This window comes from Schistocerca gregaria, chromosome 6 (assembly GCF_023897955.1).
Source record: "Schistocerca gregaria isolate iqSchGreg1 chromosome 6, iqSchGreg1.2, whole genome shotgun sequence".
Taxonomy (NCBI): domain Eukaryota; kingdom Metazoa; phylum Arthropoda; class Insecta; order Orthoptera; family Acrididae; genus Schistocerca; species Schistocerca gregaria.
This window is the reverse complement of record NC_064925.1, coordinates 526,199,484-526,219,704: the sequence shown is the minus strand read 5'-3', so window position 1 is coordinate 526,219,704 and position 20,221 is coordinate 526,199,484. Positions and strand designations below refer to the sequence as shown.

At 43.4% G+C, this 20,221-nt stretch overlaps 1 protein-coding gene across 6 annotated transcripts in view; it reads right to left on the bottom strand.

Annotated features, from left to right (window-relative positions):
- The window catches only part of LOC126278594 (fatty acid 2-hydroxylase), a 537,874-nt gene that overhangs the window by 53,432 nt on the left and 464,221 nt on the right, over positions 1 to 20,221 (bottom strand). Inside the window, exon 1 of one of the 6 annotated variants that reach the window (XM_049978810.1) lies at positions 9,877 to 10,026. The exons of the other annotated variants lie outside the window; for them this stretch is intronic. The gene's annotated coding sequence lies outside the window, so the exon portion shown is untranslated. Of the gene's footprint in view, positions 1 to 9,876; positions 10,027 to 20,221 lie in introns of those variants that run through there. 6 annotated transcript variants of the gene reach the window in all.

Here is a 20,221-nt window from a genome sequence, read left to right as displayed (position 1 = left end):
TTACTTACGTCAATTTCCAAATAATTTAACTAACTGTTGACGATGCAAATAGTATGAAAATGATATGTAGTTCCACCATGTAGTTGGTTGCCTTTGAGATGGGCTGGTGGACTGAAGAGAACATTTCACAGACAGACTGACTGCACCTTATGTCAACAACAAACTCGTCATGTTCGTGAGTACAAGGAAGCTGAGTAACGCAAGGCAGAAGAGGGAAGACATTTCACTAAGGCAAAAAAGTATCGGCAAGAACTGGCCTTTCCCAAATATAAGGTGAAAACGACCAAAACAAACAACATTTTCCCCACTTTATTAGCCTACAGAACCGTAATCTGCAGACTTGTCGCATCTACACTCCTGGAAATTGAAATAAGAACACCGTGAATTCATTGTCCCAGGAAGGGGAAACTTTATTGACACATTCCTGGGGTCAGATACATCACATGATCACACTGACAGAACCACAGGCACATAGACACAGGCAACAGAGCATGCACAATGTCGGCACTAGTACAGTGTATATCCACCATTCGCAGCAATGCAGGCTGCTATTCCCCCATGGAGACGATCGTAGAGATGCTGGATGTAGTCCTGTGGAACGGCTTGCCATGCCATTTCCACCTGGCGCCTCAGTTGGACCAGCGTTCGTGCTGGACGTGCAGACCGCGTGAGACGACGCTTCATCCAGTCCCAAACATGCTCAATGGGGGACAGATCCGGAGATCTTGCTGGCCAGGGTAGTTGACTTACACCTTCTAGAGCACGTTGGGTGGCACCGGATACATGCGGACCTGCATTGTCCTGTTGGAACAGCAAGTTCCCTTGCCGGTCTAGGAATGGTAGAACGATGGGTTCGATGACGGTTTGGATGTACCGTGCACTATTCAGTGTCCCCTCGACGATCACCAGAGGTGTACGGCCAGTGTAGGAGATCGCTCCCCACACCATGATGCCGGGTGTTGGCCCTGTGTGCCTCGGTCGTATGCAGTCCTGATTTTGGCGCTCACCTGCACGGCACCAAACACGCATACGACCATCTTTGACACCAAGGCAGAAGCGACTCTCATCGCTGAAGACGACACGTCTCCATTCGTCCCTCCATTCACGCCTGTCGCGACACCACTGGAGGCGGGCTGCACGATGTTGGGGCGTGAGCAGAAGACGGCCTAACGGTGTGCGGGACCGTAGCCCAGCTTCATGGAGACGGTCGCGAAAGGTCCTCGCCGATACCCCAGGAGCAACAGTGTCCCTAATTTGCTGGGAAGTGGCGGTGCGGTCCCCTACGGCACTGCGTAGGATCCTACGGTCTTGGCGTGCATCCGTGCGTCGCTGCGGTCCGGTCCCAGGTCGACGGGCACGTGCATCTTCCGCCGACCACTGGCGACAACATCGATGTACTGTGGAGACCTCACGCCCCACGTGTTGAGCAGTTCGGCAGTACGTCCACCCGACCTCCCGCATGCCCACTATACGCCCTCGCTCAAAGTCCGTCAACTGCACATACGGTTCACGTCCACGCTGTCGCGGCATGCTACCAGTGTTAAAGACTGCGATGGAGCTCCGTATGCCACGGCAAACTGGCTGACACTGACGGCGGCGGTGCACAAATGCTGCGCAGCTAGCGCCATTCGACGGCCAACACCGCGGTTCCTGGTGTGTCCGCTGTGCCGTGCGTGTGATCATTGCTTGTACAGCCCTCTCGCAGTGTCCGAAGCAAGTATGGTGGGTCTGACACACCGGTGTCAATGTGTTCTTTTTTCCATTTCCAGGAGTGTATAATGACAAGTCATATTTCGATTTAATACCTTGTCAAAGTTATTAAAGTTTTGTATCTTCCATTAAATGCATGCAACATGTGTTTCTCATTTTTTTGACGACTACTTTTCAAATAATGTATTTTTATGAAATGCAGTTTCTTTGATCTTATGCTATAGCCATGCATTAAGCACTGATTTAAACAAACCAGTGTTATTATAGTCTTCTCTTTTCTTCTGCGGCGTTTCTTCCTATCAGTTAGGTGTTTTCGATCTCCATAGGCCTCTCTCGTTCCAGTCATCTGGTCATAGATGTCTGTCTTCCGTTTTTTTTTTTTGTATTTTTCTTATCTTAGCGCTGGCCTTTTGTCCTTCTTCTTCCTGGCTACTCTCAGTTTAAAATCTTACTTGGCCACGTATGGTTAGGCATTCTGTGTACGTGCCCGTAGAACTTAAGCGCTCAGTTTTGGGACTGGATGAAGCGTCGTCTCACGCGGTCTGCACGTCCAGCACGAACGCTGGTCCAACTGAGGCGCCAGGTGGAAATGGCATGGCAAGCCGTTCCACAAGACTACATCCAGCATCTCTACGATCGTCTCCATGGGAGAATAGCAGCCTGCATTGCTGCGAAAGGTGGATATACACTGGCCGACATTGTGCATGCTCTGTTGCCTGTGTCTATGTGCCTGTGGTTCTGTCAGTGTGATCATGTGATGTATCTGACCCAAGGAATGTGTCAATAAAGTTTCCCCTTCCTGGGACAATGAATTCACGGTGTTCTTATTTCAATTTCCAGGAGTGAATGTGATTTTTGAAGTTATAACTCGTGTGTTCAAATATGTAGGTGGCATTTCAAAACATTTTTAGGTTTTACTGTAGCGAATTCACAGATGAAACTTCAATTTAATAGTATCTATCGCAGAATAAAACTGAAAAGGCGTATTGGTATTCAAATAATACCCCGGTAAGTAAACAAGTGATCTTTCTGTTCATCTTTCTTTCTCGGCCCATTTAAATCTAAATAAACACACAAAACACAAGAACAGAGCAAAATTTAGCGTTCATAGTGGGGTACAGTGTGTTAAAACTGAAACCTGTAGAGATACTTAGTACAACAATACACTCACTGGTCTATTTTCCTGATTTACCTGAAGGAAAATTCTTCATAACAACACAATCAGCGAAAATAAAACGATAAACGTCTCTAATCTAAATCGCCGTCAAATATTTCGCTCTCACCATTTGCAGACTGGTCAGTGACTTTTGCTCCAGACGTTTCTCCTCTTCAGTGCACGTTTTGAACACAAAATCAACACCAAAACTCACGAAACAGAGAGAACTTGAACATAAGCTAACGCCTATGAAACGAGAGGCAATGACGAATGTTTCAAAGACGACGAGTTTTCCCAGTAATAATATCTCCACGACCTCCTAGCAAAAACTGCGAAGCCTGCAGATCTGGCAGACGTTTGTGGGAGCCGTAAATATACGTTTGACACCGCGGAAAACCATCATAAGAGCACGACTTAATATTAGGTCCGCCGCCCAGTCTAATCTCCCATAAGCGGCCCAATATTATGTCAGCCGCACAGTATAAACTGTGAAGGTTTTTCAGAATGTATTCCATATCGTCTTCATCTTGAGAGAATATTACCTGTTAATTCGCAAAAAAAAAAAAAAAAAAAAAAAAAAAAAAAAAAAAAAAAAAAAAAAAGTGAAGAGTACCGTCACCAGTTTTTTCAGTGCCTTTTCCACGTAATCGTTAAACAGAATAGGTGACATTCCACAACCTTGTTTTGGACCCTTGTCAATGAAAACATTCGGGTAACCTTTTTTCCCCTTTAAATCATTAATTTTGTATTCCTCTAGAACTTTTTCTCTCGCCTTAACCCTTCTTCCTATAATTTTGTTCTTTGGGTATTTTAATAAGCTTTCTTCGGTCCACAAAAGTAATATATATGCTTTTAATTTTTTTTCAGCATTTTTTCAATAACTGTCTGATACAACGAATGTTATCAAGACATGATTGTCCTTGCCTAAAATCACTTCCCTCTTCACTTAAAGCCGACATATCCTTTTCTATTTTCCTACTCAAAATACTGGATAAATGGTTACCTCATGATCATTAAATGCAGGAGGCCATCTATAATTTTTTATTATAGTCCCATTTTGAAAATTAATTTATTTACTAAGTTCGCTATGCTGACACAATTACCAGATTTCTAGTTTCGGGAGTATGTATTGGCATCCTCAAAGTCTTAAAAGAGGGAAGTGGTAGTTACAATTCTTACAACACTTTGTTACATGAGGGGTATACAATATGCATAAAAGTCGATGCATTACAATGACGTGCCAGGTGTTCTGACATAAGGCATGCGTATTCAAAGTTGTTCATACTTTATGACAGAACGCCTAACATGCCGTGACTTTTTTATGCATATTGCGTGGTCCTCATGTGACAGAATGGTGGAAGCATTGTATGATGTAACTACCACTGCCCGGTTTTATGGATCTGAGGATGGCAATACATATTGCCGAAATTAGTAATTCAGTGACTGTTTTATCGCAGCGATCTTGAATTTGTTTTCAAAAGAAGATTGCTGTACAAAAATCTAGCTATTGATTAGGTAAATAACGGAGGAGGATGTGAAAGCAGAGCTGGCTAAAGTAAAAGTTAATAAAGCCCCAAGATCAGGAAATATACGAATGGAACTTAGAAAGTATGGAGGAAGTGAAGTAATATCTACAGAAACTCTTCGGAAAAATAGAAGCGGGAGAAGATCCACCTATGGAACAGAAATCATCAAATATCTCCTCCATGTGTAAAAAAAGTGGCAAGAGAGTATGCACAAATTATTACCAAATTGAAATATTTTATGAATTGTTATTGTTGTTATCAAAATGCTAGACACCTGTGGCATGCTGTATGCATCAGTCTCATACCTCCTTCCTATAACAGACAAGTCGTAGGTGAAACGTATTTTGAAATTCACCGTAAATAACGGTCAAACTCCCCCGCCTCCCCTCCCTCCTGAGCAAAGCTGAACCATGGATGGACGCTTTCTGGGAGCTGACCTATCAACGGAAATACATGTAACATAACGTGCGTAAGTGCACGACGAGACTCGAATCTTTTGACCACGCCATCGGTGATTAGTGACTCACAGCCGTTTACTGTCGAAGATTCTCTCTCCAGAGCGATTTAAAGTGGAACAAACACGTAGTTATAGCATTGGAGAAGGAAGACGCCAGATTTAGACTTATTGAAAGAATCCCAGGAAAGTGTAATTCACCAACAAGGATATAAATTGTTCGACCATTTCTTCAATTTTATTCCTCGTTAGTGGATTTTCACGAAGTTGCATAACGAATGTGGCAGAGAAGTTTCGAAACAGAGCTACTAGCTTCGTCACGAGTTTGTTTACTCGGTGAGAGAGCTTCATAGAAATGCTTATGTCTAATGCGAGCTTCCACAAGATTTTGTACATCGGAGAGAAACTTACTCTCAAATTTTCGAGAGCCCACGTTCAAACAAGTGTCAAGAAACATACGAGGCGACTTCAAAAAGTAAGATACACATTATTATGGCAGCCAAGTTACTTTAATTGGATACTGCACTTCGCTAAAAAGTGACACATATACATGACGCCGTTTGTCAGCGTAGTCACCAAGTCTCTGTAAATAACAGTCGGAACGTTCTACTCATCGGTCTGTTTCTCGACCATAGAAGTCCGTTCCTTGCTGACGCAGCCACTCGAGACCTGCTACGTGAATGAAGTCGTGGTTGGGAAATCTGTTTGGCCCCCTGATGTTCTTCAAGCTTGTTGAAAGGGTGGAAGTGGCACGGCGCAAGATGTGAACCAGCCGGTCAGCACCGCCTTTTGTCAAGCTGTCGGTGCCGTTCTAGTACGGCTGGACGCGGCGTTGCGTCTGCCCACAGCCTCCAGAATTTCGAGATCAATCTGTATGCAGTTTAACCATTTTGACTACAAGAATCGTAGCTAGCCGCGGCCTTTAACGTTGGAGTACTTTTTGTAGTCGCCGTGCCAATTCACCAGCAGTTTGTGATACGCCTGTTAATGGTACTTTGACAGAGCTTTCCCTGCAGGAAACCAGGAACACGTACACTCTTCTGACAATGCGCCACTGTTGTTGGGCGATTGCTTAGAGTGGGAACAAGTCCCCAAGTGGTAGAGTATCTGTAGAAAAAAGAGCCTATTAGAGAGGGCAAGACTACACGCTCTTACTGAGTTACTTAATTAATCATTTACACATATACGCAGAATTGGTACCTTTTTTTCTCTATCTCTTACATCATTTTTTTCTCGGTCATAGGTACATAATAATAGCCTATTTAATACCACGTACTTCAGAAATTTCTTTTGATGTAGTATACTTAGCCAGTCCCCTCGTGATTATTTTTGAGTTACGTGTGGGTCTCCTCCTCTGTTATTTTGTGTTAGAGAATTTAAAATTGCTGTTGAACTCTGCGCTTACGCAGCGGTATAATACCATTGTAGTAGCAGCAATAGCAGCATTGTAGAGTGTTAACGATCTGCTACTTTCTTGCAAGAATGTGGAGCGTACCAATATGCACAGAACAGAAATAAGATCATAATGATAAAAATACGGAGTACTACACTATAAAAGCAATAAAATAAAAATGTTACACTTATAAAACACAATACTCAGATTTCCCGAAGCAACTTTACCAAATCTTAAGAACCGAGCAGATATTCCCATTTAGCCAGTTGAATCTACCCAGTCGTATTCTCGAAGTAAATAATGCCGTGCTTCTTTCTGCTTTTCACTAAAACACATTCTCAAGTTTATTAATGAATTACGCACTTGTCTAGGCATTTAGTATTGAAGTAAATCGCAAGTTTTAAGTTTCACTTTTAAGAAATCGTCCACTTAGAGGGGAGTCGCACAAACATACTGTCATCTGACCATCGGACAGACTCCCGTAAGGACGAAGTAGTAATAAGCATCCCTGGCGTAGAGAAACAACTGAAAGATTTCAAAGCAAGTAAGTCGCCAGGTCCGGATGGAATCCCAGTTCGGTTTCATAAAGATTACTCTCGGGATTGGTCTTTTACCTACCTCCTATTTATCGAAAATCTCTCGCCCAGCCATTCGAAAAAGGGGCAGGCGGCTCCTGTATGTAAGAAGGATAAACGAACGGACCCACAACATTACAGACCAATATCTCTAGCTTCGGTTTGCTGACAAATCCCTGAAGATATTCTCAGTTCGAATATAAAACATTTTCTTGAGACAGAGTAGCTTACGTCCACGAATCAGCATGAAACTTCCTGTCAGATTAAAACTGTGTGCCGGACCGAGACTCGAACTCTGGATCTTTGCCTTTCGCGGGCAAGTGTTCTACCACTCCTTTCTTTCGGGAGTGCTAGTTCTGCAAGGTTCGCAGGAGAGCTGCTGTAAAGTTTGGAAGGTAGGAGACGAGGTACTGGCAGAAGTAAAACTGTGAGGACGGGGCGTGAGTCATGTTTGGGTAGCTCAGTTGGTAGAGGACTTGCCCGCGAAAGGCAAAGGTTCCGAGTTCGAGTCTTGGTCCGGCAGACAGTTTTAATCTGCCAGGAAGTTTCATATCAGCGCACACTCCGCTGCAGAGTGAAAATCTCATTCACGAATCAGATGGTTTTATAAAGCATCGATCCTGCAAAACTCAACATGCAGTTTTGTCGCATGAGATACTGTGAACTATGGATGAAGAAGGACAACAAGCAGATTCCATATTTTCAGATTTCCTGGAAGCATTTGACACGGTGCCACATTGCAGGCTGATAACGAATGTACGAGCGTATGGAATAAATTCGTAGATATGTGAGTGGCTCGAAGACTTCTTAAGGAACAGAACCCAGTATGTTGTCCTCGACAGCGCGCGATGATCAGAGACAAGGATATCGTCAACAGTGGCCAAGGTAAGCGTGATAGGACCGCTGTTGTTCTCCATGCACATAAATGATTTGACAGACAAGGTGGGCAGGAATCTGCGGTTGTTTGCTGATGACGCTGTGGTGTACGGTAAGGTGTCCAAAGTGAGTGACTGGGGGAAGATACAAGATGACTTAGATAAAATTTCTAGGTGGTCTAACGAATGAGAGCTAACTCTAAATGTGCGATAATGAGAGTTAATAAGGATGAATAGGAAATACAAACCTGTAATATACGCATTCAGTGTTAGTAGTATACTGCTTGACAGTCACATCGTTTAAGTATCTGGGTGTAAGGCTGCAAAGCGATATGAAATGGAACGAGCGTGTGAGAACTGTGGTAGGGAAGACGAATGGTCGACATCGGTTTATTGGGAGAATTTTAGGAAAGAGTGGTTCACTTGTAAAGGAAGCACCATATAGGACACTGTTGCGACCTACTCTTGAGTACTGCTCGAGTAGTTGAGATCCGTACCAGGTCGGATTGAAGGAGGACATCGAAGCGATTTAGAGACAGGCTGCTAGGTTTGTTACCGGTAGCTTCGAGCAACAGGAAATGGTTCGGCAACTCAAATACGAATCCCTGGAGAAAAGGCGACGTTCTTTTCGAGGAACACTACTGTCAAAATTTAGAGAACTGGCACCTGAAGCTGACAGCCGAACGATTCTATTGCCGCCAACATACATTGCGCGTAAGGACGACGAACATAGTCTTCAGTCCTGAGACTGGTTTGATGCAGCTCTCCATGCTACTCTATCTTGTGCAAGCTTCTTAATCTCCCAGTACGTATTGCAACCTACATCCTTCTGAATCTGTTTAGTGTATTCATCTCTTGGTCTCCCTCTACGATTTTTACCCTCCACGCTGCCCTCCAATACTAAATTGGTGATCTCTCGATGTCTCAGAACATGTCCTACCAACCGATCCCTTCTTCTAGTCAAGTTGTGCCACAAACTTCTCTTCTCTCCAACCCAGTTCAACACCTCCTCATTAGTTATGTGATCTACCCATTTTCAGCATTCTTCTGTAGCACCACATTTCGAGAGCTTCTATTCTCTTCTTCTCTAAACTATTTATCGTCCACTTCCATACAAATACTTTCAGAAACGACTTCCTGACACTTAAATCTATACTCGATGTTAACAAATTCCTCTTCTTCAGAAACGCTTTCCTTCCCATTGCCAGTCTACATGTTATATCCTCTCTACTTCGGCCATCATCAATTATTTTGCTCCACAACTAGCAAAACTCTTTTGCTGCTTTAAGTGTCTCATTTCCTAATCTAATACCCTCAGCATCGCCCGACTTAATTCGACTACATTCCATTATCCTCGTTTTGCTTTTGTTGATGTTCATCTTATATCCTCCTTTCACGACACTATCCATTCCATTCAACTTCTCTTCCAAGTCCTTTGCTGTCTCTGACAGAATTACAATTATTTCTGCTCCATGGATTTTAATACCTACTCCGAATTTTTCTTTTGTCTCCTTCACTGCTTGCTCAATATACAGATTGAATAAGATCGGGGAGAGACTACAACCCTGTCTCACTCCCTTCCCAACCACTGCCTCCCTTTCATGGCCCTCAACTCTTATAACTGCCATTTGGTTTCTATACAAATTGTAAATAGCCTTTCGCTCCCTATATTTTACCCCTGCCACCTTCAGGATTTGAAAGAGAGTATTCCAGTCAACATTGTCAAACGCTTTCTCTAAGTCTACATATGCTAGAAATGTAGGTTTGCCTTTCCTTAATCTATTTTCTAATATAAGGCGTAGGGTCAGTATTGCCTCACGTGTTCCAACGTTTCTACGGAATCCAAACTGATCTTCCCCTAGGTCGGCCTCTACTACGACGAACATAAGATACGAGAGATTAGGGCTCATACGAGGACATATAGTCGTTTCTCCCTCGCTCTGTTTGCGAATGGAAGTGGAAAGCAAATGATCAAGAGTGGTAGAGGGTTCCCTCCGTCACGCGCCGTATGGTGGCTCGCGGAGTATCTACGCAGACGTAGACGTGGAATGCGAAACAAGCGTATTTTATTCCATAGTCTAGCCTTAGCAGAATATGGACAAGCTAGAAAGCTGTGAGGCGCAAAATGGTAATGCCTACCGCGTAATGCCTATTGCGTTTTGCATGCAACGGATGTGAGTTACTCACCAGCGTCGCTGCCTAGCACGTGTCTCCCACGCAGCCGCTACTCAAAACCGAAGACGGGCTTTCAGGTCGCGACGGGGCGTGGCGAATACAGACGCGGGAGATAGCGCCGCAGATACGCGGCTCCATCTTTTTTTTCATTTTCTGTAGGATAACATTATCGGCCGTTTCCTGGTAACTTCGAAGGTGATCTGAGACGCTGTACTTTCAGGTGAACGTACGTTCTCGGAATTACTTTTGCCTGAGCGCCTCGTTACCGCATAACTATTGACTTTTACTGAGCTGTTTCCTGTATTTGTGGAACTATTCATTCATTCAACAGCAAATCACGTGAAAAATTTATGCCGTTGCATCCATGGCGGTTTAATATAAATCAGTCTACAATTGTGAAAGGCAGATTTACGACGCGTACGAGTGTCTTTATTTAACCCCCAAAATACTTCAGGTTTTAATACAATTACACTATGTGATCAAAAGTATCAGGACACATGGCTGAAAATGACCTACCAGTTCATGGAGCCCTCCATCGGTAATGCTGGAATTCAGTATGGTGCTGGCTCACCCTTAGCCTTGATGACAACTTCCACTCTCACAGGCATACGTTCAATCAGGTGCTAGAATGTTTCTTGGGGGATGGCAGCCCATTCTTCATGGAGTGCTGCACTGAGGAGAGGTATCGTTGTCGGTCGGTAAGGCCTGGCACGAAGTCGGCGTTCCAAAACATCCCAAAGGTGTTCTGTAGGATTCAGGTCACGATTATGTGTAGGGCTGTCCATTACAGGGATGTTATTGTCGTGTAACCACTCCTCCACAGGCCGTGCATTATGAACAGGTGCTTGACCGTGTTGAAAGATGCAATCGCCATCCCCGAATTTCCCTTCAACAGTGGGAAGGAAGAAGGTGCTTAAAACATCAATGTAGGCCTGTGCTGTGATAGTGCCACACAAAACAACAAAGGGTGCAATCCCCCTCCATGAAAAATACCGCCGGCCTGTGTGGCCGAGCGGTTCTAGGCGCTTCAGTCTGGAACCGCGAGACCGCTACGGTCGCAGGTTCGAACCGTGCCTCGGGCATGGATGTGTGTGCTGTCTTTAGGTTAGTTAGGTTCAAGTAGTTCTAAGTTCTATGGGACTGTGGTGTGCGTACTGTAAGACCTTCGGTACACACACCATCAGATTATTTGACTTGTCGCTCTAACGAAGTAGGCGAGTGTTAGCAATATGTCTCGTGGTCTTATCGTGGCGCGTTTATCTTCTGCCGTTAGGTCAGACGATAGTAAGCCACTTGCACGCTTAGAGTAGCAGATTGACGGTGACCAACTTTAAACAGAACTTGATTAATTTTCACACACATTTATTAAAATAATAAAAAGCATAGACATTATGTAACTTGATTCTGGATGCTGTTTACAAATGACAATCTGAAGTTCCTTTGGTCTTGGTACGTTAATCTTATTCTCAAATATCTCTGATACTTGAAAAAATGTCTATTCATTTATCTCCATGGCTATGTACAGGTATATGGTAACCTTATTAGGCGCAGACTGAAACTTGACTATAGACTGGTACAGACTGGTGCACACAAATGCAGACTGACTAATCGGAAGTCTGTACACTCGTTATAATAACTCACACGTTCAGGTATCACTGCGCAAGTGTGATCCCCGAGGAGAAAAGGTTCTACGTTAGCAGCAATCTCATTGGCTGCCCTACATATTAACACGCGGATCAGCGGAAGCAGAATTTGGTCCGTCTCTAAGGCAGCACCAACTCGTAGTGTGGAGACGGACGAGCGCTATACCTGGGAAAGTTGTGTATGCGCTGACTACGCGGAACTATGTACACAACAGGGACTGATGACCTCAGATGTTAAGTCTCATAGTGCTCAGAGCCATTTGAACCATATTTTTTTTTTAAAAAATACGACAACACCATAGCACCACTGCCATCGAGTTTTACTGTTGGGCTACACACGCTAGCAGATGACGTTCACTGGGCATTCGCCATACCCACACCCTGCCATCGGATCGCCACATTGTGTATCGTGATTTGTCACTCCACACAACGTTTTTCCACTGTTTAATAGTCCAAAGTTTACGCTCCTTACACCAAGAGAGGCGTCGTTTGGCATTTGCGGGCGTGATGTGTGATTTATAAGGCCTCTCGACCATGAAATCCAAGTTTTCTCACCTATCACCTAACTGTCATAGTACTTGCTGTGGATCCTGGTGCAGTTTGGAATTCCCATGTGATGGTATGAATAGATGTCTGCCTATTACACATTACGACCCTCTTCAACTATCAGCGCTCTCTGTCAGTCAACAGACGAGGTCGGCCTGTACGCTTTTGTGCTGTATGTGTCCCTTCACGTTTCCACTTCACTATCACATCGGACACAGTAGACCTAGGGATGTTTAGGAGTGTGCAAATCTCGCGTACAGACGTATGACACAAGTGACATCCAATCACCTGACCACGTTCGAAGTCCGTGAGTTCCCCGGAGCGCCGAATTTTGCTCTCTCACGATGTCTAATGACTACTGAGATCACTGATATGGAGTACCTGGCAGTAGGTGGCAGCACAATGCACCTAACATGTAAAACGTATGTTTTTCGGGGTGTCCGGATACTTTTGATTACATAGTGTATGTGGCCAAAAATAAAACCATTTAACTATATTGAAATTTGATTATTATTGTTACTTTTGGGTCTTTAAAGAGTACACAGAACAACTTTTGTATTGTTGTTGTTGTCGTAGTCGTCGTCGCCTTCAGACCAGACTGTTTTGGTACAACTCTAAAAGTGATTTTATCCTATGCGAGCCTCTTCATCTCTGCCGAACTACTGCAACCTACATCCATTTGGGTCTGCTGACTGTAGTCAAGCCTTTGTGTCCCTTTGCACGTTTTACCCGCTCCCCCCGCCCCCACACTTCCCTCCAATACGAAACTGACGAGTCAGTGGTTCCTCGGAATGTCATGTTACCTGATCCCTTCTTTCAGTTAATTCGTATCATAAATTCCTTCTCTCCCAATTCGATTCAGTGCCTCCTAGTTAGTTATTCGATCTAGCACTCTAATCATCATCACTCATCTGTAGCACCACATTTCTAAAACTACTATTCTCTTGATATCTTGGATATTCGGGAATCCAGCCGGATGTTCGCGTCGTTCTCGCACGATATTTCAACATCGTGCCTCGCTGTCTTCTTCAGGTGTTACCTGAGACTGGTCCTTGGGTCGATCGAGTCCAGTATTTATGCCTGGGAGGAGCTGGGCGTTCTCTAATCGGTCCGCGCCGAGTCGAGTGTTCCATTTGTGGTCCGCGCCCGCCAGACTCGGCTTCAACGGACCCCTCCAGTCGCGGATGTTCCGACTGCTGTCGGCGCCCGTTTTGGCCGTCCTCAACGGTTGTGGTTGTCATCGGAACATCCGCGACTGGAGGGGTCCGTTGAAGCCGAGTCTGGCGGGCGCAGACCACAGATCGAACACTCAACTGAGCGCGGACCGATTAGGGAACGCCCAGCTCCTTCCAGGCATAAATACTGGACTCGATCGACCCAACGACCAGTCTCAGGTAGCACCTGCGTAGCACCTGCAGAAGACAGCGAGGCACGATGTTGAAATATTGTGCGAGAACGACGCGAACATCCGGCTGGATTCCCGAATATCCAAGATGTCAACAGATCGCCGGGAAAGCATGAAGAATTACTATTCTCTTCTTGTCTGAACTGTTAATCATTCACGTTACACTTACACAGAAGGCTACACTACAGGCAAATACCGTTAGAAAAAACTTCCTAACACTTACAGTTATCAGAATATTTTCACTCTGTGGCGAAGTGTGCGCTGATATGAAACTTCCTGTCAGATTAAAACTGTGTTCTGGACCGAGACTCGAACTCGCTGTTTTAATCTGCCAAGAAGTTTCATAGCAGCGCACGCTTCGCTGTAGAGTGAAAATCTCATTCTGGAAACATCCCCCAGGCTGTGGCTAAGCCATGTCTCCGCAATATCCTTTCTTTCAGGAGTGCTAGTTCTGCAAGGTTCGCAGGAGAGCTCCTGTAAAGTTTGGAAGGTAGGTGGCGAGGTACTGGCAGAAGTAAAGCTGTGAGGAGGGAGCGTGAGTCGTGCTTGGGTAGCTCAGTTGGTAGAGCACATGTCCGCGAAAGGCAAAGATCCCGAGTTCGAGTCTCGGTCCAGCACACAGTTTTAATCTGCCATGAAGTTTAATCAGTTATTTTGCTGCCTAAATAGAAAAACTTATCTACTAATTTTAGCGTATCATTTCCTGAACTGAAACTTTCTGGCAGACTAAAACTGTGTTGGACCGAGACTCGAACTCGGGGCCTTTGCCTTCGAACGAGCTACCCGAGCACGACTCACGATCCTTCGTCACAGCTCTACTTCTGGCAGTATCTTCTACCTTCGAAACTTCACAGAAGCTCTCCTGCGAAACTTGTCTCCTGGAAGAAAGGCTATAACAGTGACACGGCATAGCCACAGCCTGGGGGTTGTTTCCAGAATGAAGCACTTGCCTGCATTAGGCAAAGGTCCCGAGTTAGAGTCTCGATCTGGCACAAAGTTTTAATCTGCCAGGACGTTTCATATCAGCGCACACAATTCCGTCAGCATCACAACCAATGCTGTACAATCGCAATCAATTCATGAGATGTTCAATTGGCTCTTTTATTAGAACATGTTACGCATTTCTGGATTAGACCCTGTAACGCTGGAAATACATATCCTCCTATTTCCATCTATTGTACTATAATTTTTTTTCCTTGTTTTGTTACCTCAAGATAAGACATTTCTGTGTCTTTATATATTGTAATTGTTTAGTATATATATATATATGCATTTGTGTCGATGTATAATTGATTTGTTTTGTAAATATTATTTGTATTTTACGCTGGGTATGGCCTAGGGAAAACTATGCTATCGAACGAATACTCGATAGGTCGTGTGGAGAACGAAAGTGTTTAGAATATTTGGTTGTGTGAACTCTGTCGCTTGGAGCGAGAGCAGAGGAGAGTCTGGTGGGAGTAGGGCGGTGGAGCAGGTGTGTTGTGTGACGCTCCTGCGAGTTTCCGCGCGTTCGGGGTTGGGCAGCATTTTATTGCGCTCGACACGCTGTCACGGACGGGAAGCATTAGCTGGCGCACATCAAGAGCCCGTTTCGCCTGGTGACCGTGTCGAGAAGAAAGCGCGCCAACATCCAGCTTCTGCAACAGCGACGGCCGACAATGAGTGACTGTCGCCGCATCCTCGATCGACGGCTTCAAACCTTCAATCAACCGACAAGGAAGACTGGAAGCACGTAAAGTTTTAGAACTGTATGGCAGACCTCAGCTTTTCAAACTGTTCCATTTTCGTAACTATAATTACAGCAACTTAGCATGAACATGTGTTGTTCATTGTCCCAATTGCATTACCAAGCAGGGTCCCTCCCTTTTCCGGAATGAACCCGAGTGTCGCTGAAATTCAAGCGCCAGCATTAAAGTAATATCATTCCAGTTCACTGCTTTAATTTCAAAGTTCAGTTAAAGTATTCATAGCTGGCTACAATATTTAGAGTACACAAGCACAAATTAAGAGTGCGAGTTTTGTTACCATATTTAAGCTTACCTGTGACTACAGCTCAGCTTGGTACGTACTAAATTTTACTATTGTAAATTGTTCAGAATCATGTAATTCAAGTTCAAAGTTAAATCTCTTATTTCTAAATTGCATAGATTCAAGTAGCTTTTGAAATGATTGTTGAGGTAGCCCAAGACTAACCTTATTTTATAGAATTTCCTAGTGCTTCAGAGACAAAGTTCACTATTAATTTCACTCACTAAATTAACTTTCAATTTCCCGGTTTTATTAATTGTTTTGCTAAATTAAGTCTGAGTGTACCGAAATTTATTACTTCTGACAAACTTTCCGGTTTTACACAACACGTGTCAACTTTGAGTTGCCACGCTTTTAGTGCTAATTATATGTGCAATAACCATTCATTTTCAGTTACTATAGTAATTGTCCATAGGACTGGCGACCGTAATTTTCCTCAAATCTCAAATATCTAATTACCGCTAATTAACTGTTAACGTAACGGCCGCACATTTACTCTCTTTATTAATTTTACCCTTTTTTCAAAATTAATTTCCACCTATTTCATTTGCATTTTTACTTTCATTTAGATGTAACCCTTTCCTCCCTCTTTACCGACAGATTAACTTCGGTGACGATTGCTTTTCCCAAATTTCCATTAGGTACACGCGGTTTAATTTTTCACTGACTTTAATGTCGATAAGTGAGGGGGAGGTTACAATCCATCTTCAGACATCTGTTAGAAAAAAGTACAAAACGTAAGTGAACAGCACACTCAACATGTCTCACCGTTACAGAAAATGAGATCTGGTCATATAAGTTACATACCACAAACTTTAGCTCCTTCCTAACCTACAGGCGTACAGCCTAGACAACTCAAAGAAAGTGTCGAATAACATATGACTGTGGCACAAGCAGTCCTGAAGCAGAGCGTATACTGACGCTAAACAAGTCAAGTAGCAGCGAAGCGCCCATGGTAGGGGCGCTGCATGGTAATGTGCTCTAGAGCCTGTATACAGAGAGAGTGGCCATGGGTGAAGTTGCCCGTGATTGGTTGATTAGCTTTGGCAGAAAAATGGCGCCAAACGTCTCTTGTGTTTACCACGTTCGCCGTGCTTTTGAGTTGAATTGAAGTTCAGAGGACTTTTGGAAACGATTAAAAGGTATTTGATTATTGAGAGACTTGTTATGCGTTGTGCATGCATGTTCGATGTAGTTGTATATCGTTTTTAGTACGTAATTAGCGTTTGAGATCTTAAATACGAGTTGAAATAATGAGGCGTTTTGTGATAAAGTCGGTAGGCCTAAATGTTTGAAGTAAACACGTTAGTATTTGTACAGTATTGTTTATGACATCTGTAATTCGTTCTGCAGACGTTCTTAAATGATGCCATGGTGTGTTGCATTTGGTTGTTCCAATAGAGGCGAAGGTGGATTTCGCATGTTAGCATTTCCACGCAATGAAGAAAGACGAAAGCAGTGGGCAGTCACAGTCAACAGGGCTGACATAAATCAAACCGGAGCCTTGTGGAAACCAACCAAGTACTCTTATCTATGCGAAGTAAGTCGTTTTTGCTTTTTACTACATATAAAACAACTTGCAATATATATAGTTAAATTTACTACTCAACTACTGGTCATTCAAAAGTCCCTCCCGTAGTTTGGCAGAAAAATGGCCGCCGTATCGTCCGGTTCGGTTGGCCACTCTCTCCCTATACAGGCTCTCTAATATGCTCCATGCTTTCATATGTATTTTAATAATAATATACTCAGCATATAACATCTAACAGAGTGTAATTATGACTAGCAAACGAATAGTACTTCCGTACACGTTAACACTGAAAGATTTTTTTGAATTTCTTACAAACTCCAAATTTGTTTTATATTTCCATACTATGCCTATAGTCAGCAGTGGCACTAAGCACCACTCAAACCATATCTCAATGTAAAATAAATAATGGGGGAGGGCAGTTCCTTCATGAATAAACCTTACAACTTCTCAAATCTCTAAAAGAATACCACCAAATTAAATATAACAACATTATCTGTCATAAACTAAAACCCTGTGATCAGCTCACGTACACAAACGTCTTAGGCGCCATCTGTTAAAGCCAATTGCAACCACATCGGCGGCAGCCATCCGCCTATCGAATTACAGCCATGTGATATTCATAGGCCGTGATTGCCCAAATAGAAGCCTTCAAATCACAACAACAACAAGGCTTTAACAGATGGCGCCTAAGACGTTTGTGTACGTGAGCTGATCACAGGGTTTTAGTTTATGACGGATAATGTTGGTTATATTTAATTTGGTGGTATTCTTTTAGAGATTTGAGAAGTTGTAAGGTTTATTCATGAAGGAACTCCCCCCCCCCCCCTACCCACTCTATTATTTATTTTATATTAACATATGGTTTGAGTGGTGCTTAGTGCCACTATTTATACAGGGTGTTACAAAAAGGTACGGCCAAACATTCAGGAAACATTCCTCACACACAAAGAAAGAAAATATGGTATATGGACATGTGTCCGGGAACGCTTACTTTCCATGTTAGAGCTCATTTTATTACTTCTCTTCAAATCACGTTAACCAAGGAATGGAAACACACAGCAACAGGACGTACCAGCGTGACTTCAAACACTTTGTTACAGAAAATGTTCAAAATGTCCTCCGTTAGCGAGGATACATGCATCCACCCTCCGTCGCATGGAATCCCTGATGCGCTGATGCAGCCCTGGGGAATGGCGTATTGTATCACAGTCGTCCACAATACGAACACGAAGAGTCTCTACATTTGGTACCGGGGTTGCGAAGACAAGAGCTTTCAAATGCCCCCATAAATGAAAGTCAAGAGGGTTGAGGTCAGGAGAGCGTGGAGGCCATGGAATTGGTCCGCCTCTACCAATCCATCGGTCACCGAATCTGTTGTTGAGAGGCGTAAGAACACTTCCACTGAAATGCGCAGGAGCTCCATCGTGCATGAACCACATGTTGTGTCGTACTTGTAAAGCCACATGTTCTACCAGCACAGGTAGAATATCCCATATGAAATCATGATAACGTGCTCCATTGTGCGTAGGTGGAAGAACATAGCGGCCCAATCTAGACATCACCAACAATGCCTGCCCAAACGTTCACAGAAAATCTGTGTTGATGACGTGATTGTACAACTGCGTGCGTATTGTCGTCAGCCCACACATGTTGATTGTGAAAATTTACAATTTGATCACGTTGGAGTACATACTGACGAAACTAAAATGAGCTCTAACATGGAAATTAAGCGCTTCCGGACACATGTCCACATAACATTTTTTCGTTATTTGTATGTGAGGAATGTTTCCTGAAAGTTTGGCCGTACTTTTTGCAACACCCTGTATATGCATAGTATGGCAATGCAAAAAAAAAAAAAAAAAAAAAAAAAAAAAAAAAAAAAAAAAAAAAAAAAAAAATAAATGGGAGATTTTAAAAAAAATTAAAAAATCTTTTAGTGTTAACGTGTACGGAAGTACTATTCCGATTGCTAGTCGTAATTACACCCTATTAGATGTTATATGCTGAGTATATTATTATTAAATTACATGTGAACGCATGGAGCACATGACCATGCAGCGCCCCCTACCGAGGGCACTTCGCTGCCAGTTGACTTGTTTGGCGTCAGTGTACGCTCTGCTTCAAGACTGCTTGTATCGCAGTCATATGTTATTCGACACTTTCTTTGAGTTGTCAAGGCTGTACGCCGGTTGGTTAGGAAGGAGTTGAAGTTTCTGGTATGTAACTCATATGACAAGATCTCATTTTCTTGACAAGATCTCATTTTCTGTAACGTCGAGACATGTTGAGTGTGCTGTTCACTTACGTTTTGTACTTTTTTGTAACAGATGTCTGAAGATGGGTGTAATCCCGACACGCGTAAAATGTTCTAAGGAAGATTCAATTGAACATCTCATGAATTTATTGCGATTGTACAGCATTGGTTGCCAATTATTAACATAAAAACGATCGCAGGCCTCAGACGAGATTTTATGTCCTGTATGTCATTAATTCAGCTAGATTCCGTTACTCTTGTTTTACTGTAGTTGACGTCTATATTATAACCACTTTTCAAGACGCTATCCATTTCGTTCAACTTCTCTTCCAAGTCCTTTGCCGCTTGTGAAAGAATGACGATGCCATTCCCTTTCCTAATATCTCTTTGTTTTCGTCTGTCGCTTGTTCAGATTGAATACCGTCGGGGGTAGTCTACTATCCTGCCTCACTCACTTCTCAGTTATTGCTTCGGAGGCAAGCGACTGCTCTGCATCACTCCTTTCTTAACTAGTGCTTCACTTCATGTCCGTCGACCCTTATAAATGCAGTCTGATTTCTGTATATGTTGTAGGTAACTTTTTGCTCTCTGTATTTTATTCCAGAAAATCAAAATTATCGGGTCTTTCTCTAAGTATACAAATGCTATAAATATTGATCTGCCTTTCTTCTAACCCATGAGATTAGTCGTAATGTAATATTTCTGGCTTTGCAGCCATCATTTTCAGATAAAATAAGCCCTTATTATGGCAGTTGAGGAGGCAGGAATGGGAAGATGTAATGTGGTGTGACGTACCGATGGCCGGCCGCAGTGGCCAAGCGGTTCTAGGCGCTGCAGTCTGGAACCGCGCGACCGCTACGACGCAGGTTCGAATCCTGCCTCGGGCATGGATGTGTGTGATGTCCTTAGGTCAGTTAGGTTCAAGTAGTTCTAAGTTCTAGGGGACTGTG